This window comes from Mya arenaria, chromosome 4, assembly GCF_026914265.1.
Source record: "Mya arenaria isolate MELC-2E11 chromosome 4, ASM2691426v1".
Classification (NCBI taxonomy): domain Eukaryota; kingdom Metazoa; phylum Mollusca; class Bivalvia; order Myida; family Myidae; genus Mya; species Mya arenaria.
The window spans coordinates 52,422,229-52,430,268 of record NC_069125.1 but is presented as its reverse complement, the minus strand read 5'-3'; positions in this window follow the sequence as shown (position 1 = coordinate 52,430,268).

Here is an 8,040-nt window from a genome sequence, read left to right as displayed (position 1 = left end):
GAATCGAGATTTTCCCGTTCAATGCTCTGTATTGATAGACTGGTACCCTTCTTCTCTTTTATCCGAAAAGAAACCAGTATCAGATAACCGCGGTGCCCATCGCGCATTCGAAATGTCTTGTGAATTCATATTCAAATGAAGATCAACTCAATACTTCAAATCATAAATTTAAGGATATTCTTCTTTTAAATAATTTGACAAATATAATTAATGCTCCTACGCGAGTGACAAATACCTCTGCAACACTTTTGGACCCAATCGCGATAAGCAATAACATAAAACTGCATCACGCTGGCATACTTGATTCAAATAACTCGATCAGTGATCATCTAGGTACTTTTGCATACATTGATTTTAACTTTCCGGAAAATAATACTTACCAAAGGCGAGTCTGGAACTATAAACGCGCAGATTTTACTAAACTAAATGACCTAATTAATAATTATGATTGGTCTTCTTTACACCCGCTTGATATAAATACAGCAACACGTAAATTTACAGAAATATTCATAAACTTAGTCAAACAATGTATTCCAAATTATTTAGTTACTATACGATCCGACGACAAACCATGGTACACAAACGAGATTCGAAAGTTTTCAAGACAACGCGACAGGTTAAAGAAGGTAGCAACCGTAAGTGGTAAAACATTAGATTGGAATAAATACAAAACTTTTAGAAACAAAGTTAATAACATGAAAAAGTACGCTAAAACATTTTTTTATAACAACATTGAGGAGTCTTTAAATGATTTAAAAAACAACAATCAAAAACAATATTGGAAGACCGTAAAGCTCTTAACTAAAAGCAATACAAACTGTGACCAGAATATACCACCACTGCAAAACAATGACCAGTCATTTTCATTTACTGACACCGATAAAGCAACTACTCTTAATAATTACTTTTCGTCAATATCTACTGTTGATGATTCAACTTCTTCTCTTCCTCCATTTGCCTCTAAAACCAATTCCTCTTTTACCAATATTATTATTAATGAACAAGAAGTCACAGACATTCTTGGTATTCTGGATATAAATAAAGCAACAGGACCTGATCAAATATCTCACCGTATGTTAAAAGAAACAAAAAATACAATTTGCAAACCACTCACAATATTATTCAACAAATCGTTAGTAGAGACCACTTTTCCTAGCGATTGGAAGTTAGCTCATGTATTGCCATTATTCAAAAAAGGTGAAAAGTATTTGCCCTCAAATTATAGACCAATTTCCCTAATTAGTTGTGTTGGCAAGGTTATGGAAAGAGTAATACACAAACATATCCATAATTATCTTATACAAAATAATCTCATATTCAAAAACCAATCAGGCTTTTTACCAGGACATTCGACAATATACCAGCTCGTAGATATGTATAATCAAATTTGTAAATCGTTTGACGATAAAAAGTCAACATGTATTGTATTCTGTGATATTAGGAAAGCATTTGATAAAGTATGGCATAAAGGTTTATTATTTAAATTAAGAAAATACGGTATCAATGGTGATGTTTTAAATTGGCTTTCAAGTTACCTTCAAGGTAGATCTCAAAGGGTTTTTGTAAAATCATCATTCTCTCAAAAAATGTCAATAAATGCTGGAGTCCCTCAAGGGTCCGTGTTAGGCCCTTTATTGTTCCTTATATATATTAACGATATAGCTGATCCGTTATTAAGTATAACACGCCTCTTCGCTGATGATAGCTCGCTAGCTGTTACTTTAACTGATGTTAATTACATTGAACGTACATTGAATCATGATCTTGATAAAATACATCGTTGGGCAGAGCAATGGCTCATAACTTTTAACTCTGCTAAAACGCAAGTTATGTTCTTCTCAAGAACCAATGATAACCGTCCAACTCTTATTTTCAATAACAGCCAACTCAACTATGTTGAACACCATAAACATCTCGGAGTAACACTTAGTGAGAATGGAAAATGGCATGAACATATTAACTCTATAATTAATTCTGCAGGCAAAGTATTGGGCTCTATGAGACTACTTAAATATAAACTGAAGCGGAACACTATTAACCAAATATATATTTCATACCTTCGTCCAATTCTAGAATATGGGTCAATAGTCTGGGACAATTGCACTAAATATGAGAAAGACATGTTAGAAAGAATTCAGTATGAGGCGGCAAGACTAGTCACTGGACTTACCCGTTCCGTCTCTATTAACAATTTATTAAATGAAATAGGTTGGGTATCTTTAGCTGATCGAAGAAAAATGCAAAAACTAATATTGATGTATAAATATAAGGGAGGTTACTTGCCACATTATTTAATTGACGATATGCCTCAACTTGTTAGAAATAATACCCCATATAATCTTAGAAATAATGATAACCTTGAAACACTGGCAAGAAGAACTGAAATGTATTCTAATTCCACGATACCATCCTCAGCGAAATTATGGAATGATCTTAACCCAGAAATAAAAATGTCTGACACACTAGCAGCTTTTAAATATCAGCTTAAAAAGATGTACAAACCCCCAACAGTCCCAAACTACTACTATCATGGTGAGAGATTAATGCAAATTCAACACACTCGAATAAGAAACAAATGTAGCAATCTTCATGCAGATCTTTTTAACAACTTTCTACGTGACGATCCATTTTGCGAATGTGGCAATAGTTATGAAGATGCTGAACATTATTTCTTCAGATGTCCTTTATATGAAAATGCGAGATTAACTTTATTTACAAAAACTAGACCCTATCACCCTTTAAGTCCTGATAAACTCCTAAATGGTATAGACAGTTTAACTGATGACGATAATAGTAAACTCTTTCAACAAGTCCAAGCCTATATTAAACATACAGGAAGATTTCACCAGCAAACTACCTAAGCGAGTATACGAAATAGTAAATAGCCATGTGGAAGCATAAGCGCTGTAACATTTGATGTAACGCTATGTGAGGGTTGTGGTTGGGGTGTGTGCTTTTGTCTCCTTTATATGTTTTTTCTCTGTCCTTTTTTTTTCTCTCGTCAGTTTCTTTTTCTTCTTCTATATCAATTCTTCATTTTCTTGTTTGATACAATGTTGTGTTTCTTCTCTTTTTTCTAATAATATAACGAATATTACTTATACACGCAAATTCACAAATTAAATACATTATATACTTTTAGCATATTATGCATTATGCTCTTTTTAGCATATACTACTTTACATACCAATCATCTTGTTAACTCTAACGAAACTATAAGGGGGGGGGCCGTAACTAATGTTGTTGATAACTTGTGGCCCGACTCTTTTGCATACAACTTTGATAACATTTATTTCAAACTTTTCTATAAACATGTATGTAAATATTTTGACAATTGTAATAATGTTTATAACTATGCAATAAAATATTATTAAATCGGAAAAAATGAATTCATACGTAAAGCGACTAAAGTGTGCGGTCTAAGTAGAAAACAACCTGGAAAGTTTGTTTAAAAAAGTATTGTTAATATCCTTTGTTCAGAATGTTGGTATTTATTTATAAGAACGGTATCCATTGTTAATAAAAAAAATCCGAAGTCGGTCCCTATTCTTTTTTTCGACATAATTTGCATGTTCCGTGATATTTTCTTTTCGATACAAAGTTTATTTTTTAACTAATCATTGCATGGCACTAAGCTTGCACTTTTTAAAAACACAACATGATTTTTGGTATTTATTGTTCAAATACTATTAATGTTAACTAAAACCCATATGCCGCGTACCTGTATAACTTTATATTTTTGAGGAAAAGTAAATCAGGGTACCAGTCTACTGTATTGACCTCATTTACTCTGATCAGAGCGGCCGAATGATTCAGACATGTATGTTATCACTACTTCCGGATGCTGATGATGTGAATTTCATACATGTTTTATTGAAAAATTTTATCAATAAAGCTTAAAGCTGCCTTTGAATGATTACCACCATCAAACGGATTTATTTTCATCTTACCGTGGGTAGCATTTTTAATTTGACACGTACATTTTCAAGCAATACAAGTTGGTTTGATCAAATCATGTGATTTCAATTCTGCAAAATGGAGATAAAAAATATCAAATATGCACATATTTATTTATGAAGTTTCATTCTAAATGAAGCCAAATGTATGTATATGTGCACAGCATCTGGCTTATGAATAAGATGATTGTTTACCTATGTGCATAGAAAAGTCTTGGAGCCACTCTCAGTGTAAGTACATTTTGTTCAATGACATTGTGATAAACCATCGCCGTAGGTAAAACAATCTTGCCTGCTCAATTTTGATTTCCTCTCGGGATATACCGGGTTGGGTCGGGGGAAGGGCTGTGTTTTAACCTTTCAGGTGTCCTCGTAGCTAAAGAACTTCAGCGAACACATTATATATTACCTTTTTGGACTTGTTCAATGTGTTGTAAACATAAAAAATAAATATCAACATTAAAGTTATGGAAGCCAGAACTAGTGTCCTCGCAATGCCGGGAGATTGCGGTGGTTTTGTCTTCCCGCAAATTATATCAGGGAATTGCTCTTACCTTAGATCACCGGGGTGCGGGGCAATTCACGGGATTTTACCACAAGTTCGTTCCCGCAGAGCAGGGATTTTACCGGGGACTGGCTGGACCGAAAGTCAAAGTACCTGTTGATCCCTGCGGGGGGGGGGGGGGCGTGATTACAATTGACTGGTGCATACTTTACAAGTTCTTTTTCTGAAGACGCTTTGTGCTCACTTTTTGTTTTCTAGCCAAAAATGAAAATCAATAATCAGTCAGAGATACAGTATGGTGATGCATTGTTGTTGATATATCAATATAAATTTGTGAAATATTTGAGGGAAAGGTATTTGGTTATATAATTTACAAGTGTAACTTTTGAGTTTTATTTAACAATGCAGTGCCGAATATTGTGGAGATAGAATTGAATTAATTTGTATTAATCAGTTGACTTGTGGCGTTTAGGGAACAAAATTAAAATCAAAATATTCAATAAAGTTCCATTATCACCCAATGTTGTGGAATAGTGAAGTAATGAAGATTTAACCTCACAACAGTCTTTCTCAAATACTGTCCAGGCTTTTTATGCTTAAGAATAACTAACCTGGCAATGTTAGAACAGAAATCGTCTTGGCATGAGATTGGATCACACGGATCATTATGCACCAGTCAATTGAAACCAAGGCTCCCACATCCGGGGGTATACCGGGGATAGCCGTCGAAATGGGCCATGTTTTTACCTTTCAGTAGGCCCCGCAGTGCCGGGTCTTCCCGGAAAATACAGTGTGGATGGGGCTTAACCTAATGTCCCTTGGGCGCGGGTGCATTTGGTGGGGACTTAACCACCAGATTATCTCCGCAGGGCGTGGAATTTAGCTGGGGTTGGCTGGACCGAAAATAAAAGTCCCCGCTATTCCGGGACCGGGGGGGGGGGGGGGGGGCATGGTTACAATTGACTGATGCATTAGCTTGTGTATTCAGATTCAGGGTGCGCAGTTGAAAAAATAACTAATTGTCTAATTACATATTAAAAGTTAAGAATATATATTTATTTATATAAGTTATACTTTACAATCCAAATCAAAGATACATTGTACTATCCAACACAAGAAATGTTTGTTTTTTCAAGTTAATAAAGCAATCCCCATACCAAAGGAACTGCAGTATTGCTTAACCAGCTTAATTGACATTATGAGTTGGAGTTCAAATTGCTGCAATTAAAGGCACATCTAGTTTTCAGATTTATTCAAACTCTGATTTAGCAACCTTATTATAGTTATATGAACTACTTTTGCAAAATGAAAGCTTTTTTAGATTTACCAGGACGGGTGAAAAGTATTTGCCAAATGTACTGCAACACCTGATACATGTTGCCTACGAATACAACAAATTCTAGGCACTCCAAATGTTACAGTACTATTCAATTCGAATTGCCTGAAAAGAAAGCTTCTTGATTCTATATTCAACATCTTCTTTCTGTATGACATATTGGACCAGGGAATGTTTTGATCCAGGAGGTTGTATTCGACTCAAGTAGATTTTTGCAGATTCGGTTTTCACAAGGCACAAGCCGAGTAAAATCAAAATCTACAAAAAACTACCAGAATCGAATATGACATTCCGCCATATCCGGATCAAAACGCAGTACTAATAATCCTTTTATTATATACATTACTGATTAGATCACTTAGAAGCCACATCTTTGCATAATAAATTGCATTTTAAGGATGCACTCATTGGTTTAATGACATCAATTTAATATTGTGCAACATACTTGTTATGACGTGACGTCACAAGAGTGGTATATGGCCGTATTGTACTGGAGCGGAATATGGGTTAAAGTATTTTGTGATATGTATTGCATGTGGATTGCTGATGGGTATATAATAAAGAATATGATTATGTTTGGTATTTCATTCTCACAAGCAGTGTGATGAATTGCTGACACTATGTTATGGAATTTGATGGTCAATGTATTTAAAAGACATTTCATACTTGATAAACGATATTCATCTCATCTTAGGCTACTCAACTTGCTTTGTACAAAAGTCTGCAGCAGTAATAAGAATAGCATGAGACAGAAGGCAGTGCCTAATATTTATCAACAGCACTTAGTTACCATGGTAACATTTTATATTAATTGAATACCAAGCACTAATTAAGAGGGAGAAAATAATTCTTCACTTTTCAAATAACAAGAGGCCCAAAAGGGTCTATGCTCTACTGGCATGGCTTTTGTGGTCATATCAATCCAGAGCATGTATGTATGGGTAAAAGGCAACAGACATATGGTTTATGTTTTGTGTTTGGCTTACCTGAAAACGTAGCACGTTCAACATCTGAGCCCAGAAAGTATTGTAAGCAAATTAGTTCCATGAACTATTTTAATATGTGCCAAGTAAAAGTCATCTGACAAAAAAAAAATGCTTTCAAAACTGTACTCATAGTAAAAATTTCTGTAGTTTTAAAAGTTAAAAAAAGTTGGTCAAAAGGTCAAAGTCAAGGGCATCCTAGGACAACATTGATCAATTTGAACAAACATTCACAATCAATTGTGCTGAGATGGATCCACGAACACACAAAGATTTTTAAACCTTTCCAGATTTATGTTTACCAAACCTGTGAACCCTGGGTGTGGCCAGTAATGACACCAGGTGCATAACTTAAACATTCACAACCAATTTTGTTAAGATGAATGCGCAAACTACAGAACTTAAAGCTAAAAAATGGCCTTTGGGCTTTCAACAAGAACAAGGCAGAGTAATTCACAAAATCAGCTGCAGAAGCAAAAAGCAAATTGTCTCTCAAAATCCTAGACTTGCAAATTGCCTCCCTTAACTCTAGACTTGAATTTACATGTACATGTAAACTTGGCTAAAAATAGAATTCGCTCATGCAGACCTGGCTAAAAATAGAGAGCATTTCTTTAAAACTTTCATGGCCCATAATCTAGGCATTCATGGGCGGATCTGGCTGGTTTTCGAAAGGAACCGAGCTCTAATTGATATCTAGATACTGTACAAGTTTCATTGAGATACAATAAAAACTGAAGACTGTATCGTGTTCACAACCAATTGTTTACAAGCAATTGTTTACACAATAGCATTTTTTTATACTATCAAGGGCCATAATCTAGGCATGCATGGGCGTATCTGGCTGGTTTTCGAAAGGAACCCAGCTCTAATGGATATCTAAATACTGTACAAGTTTCATCGAGATACAATCAAAACTGAAGACTGTATCGTGTTCACAAGCAATTGTTTACAGACGCACGGACGCACGGATGCACATACTACGTACACATTACCATCGCATAAGCTCTTCTGGCCTTTGGCCAGTAGAGCTAAAAACTACTTCCTAATAGCATTGTGCATGCAGTCTGACATACGTCTACAATGTAGATGTCTTTTACAAAGATTGTTCAAAGTATGGCCCTGTGGTTTAAAGCTCCCCTGAAAAAGAGGTGACAGGTTTTTTATATAGTATATAATTACATCATTGAAAATCTTCTCTGAAACTGCAAATAATAGACCTTTGATATAAAAGATTTGATGAAATTAAAGAAGTATGTG